Consider the following 1,294-nt stretch of genomic DNA (forward strand, 5'->3'; position numbering starts at 1 on the left):
TAGTAAATACATATAGAAGCTGGGTATGATACGGGTACATATACCCTAGATATACGTATAGAAATCTTGAGGAACGGAACGAGAATTCAAATATAGCTATCTTTTGTGAATATACTTATATTGTTTTATATATTTAAGTCCTTAAAAAGTGATTAAATACATTATATATACGATACATGTATAAGCATTATAGATTATAAGTATATATATCAAAGAATGTTACGTATAGTTATCGTTTTGAAAACTTATGTGAGTAGTTTCAAAATATACTTATAACTCATTGTCATTAGTACACAATGAGATGTTAAACCATCCTTAAATCATGTTAAATATATATATATATATACATATATATACATAAACGTATAATTATCGTATGTTATATAGTTCGTGATATCATCGGTCATATTGGACGGTCAAACATTGTGTAAAACTCTTTTCAAAAACACAAGTCTCAACAATTTATATTGCTTATCATGTTGGTATGGTTTAATTTATGTAAATATTAATCTCATAAGTATAATTTGGTTGGAAAATTCTGGGTCATTACAGTACCTACCCGTTAAAGAAATTTCGTCCCCGAAATTTGATAGAGGTTGTTATGGATAACAATAAGAAGGTTTTCATGACAAATATAAGGTGATAATGGAGTTTTATCATCATTGACTAATGTAGATAAAACGATTCGATTATGCGAAGAATATAAATGAGACTATCGTAAAAGAGTGAGATGAGTAAAATATATTCGTCTTAACCGATGACGTAGTTATGATTGATTTCCGGAATTTAAGGGATTTAAAGAGAATCTTACGTAATAAGATTTGGTTCTTTGGTGATTAAGGAAATCAGGATCTTCTTTGATTATATACAATAATCTGTTTCGATTGCTCTATCGGATATTTCACTATAAATTCACCCCTTCGTTTTCTTATTTTCCACGACTCACACCTTCTATTCTTTCTCCCTTGATTCTTACTTTTTAGCATTCATCAATATGCTACATCCAGTCCTGATTCTTGATATACTCCTAACTTTTATATCTGTCATTCTTCTTTTTCATCTACCACCAGAAGAATCTATTTACTTCTACTATACTCTTGTGTTTATAGTGTTTCTAATTCTCCCGTGTCTCTATATTGCTATCTGCATCGATATACACGGTTTGTAATTTCGGGGTTATTATCGTAGTTTATATTCTTCATTATTTTTCGGAGTTTCATGCTTTCGTTTTCTCTTCCCGACTTCGAGTTAAGCGAGTAATGGTCCGGAATTCGTAGATATGAAATTCAGAATG

Source organism: Rutidosis leptorrhynchoides, chromosome 4 (genome assembly GCF_046630445.1).
Source record: "Rutidosis leptorrhynchoides isolate AG116_Rl617_1_P2 chromosome 4, CSIRO_AGI_Rlap_v1, whole genome shotgun sequence".
Taxonomy (NCBI): domain Eukaryota; kingdom Viridiplantae; phylum Streptophyta; class Magnoliopsida; order Asterales; family Asteraceae; genus Rutidosis; species Rutidosis leptorrhynchoides.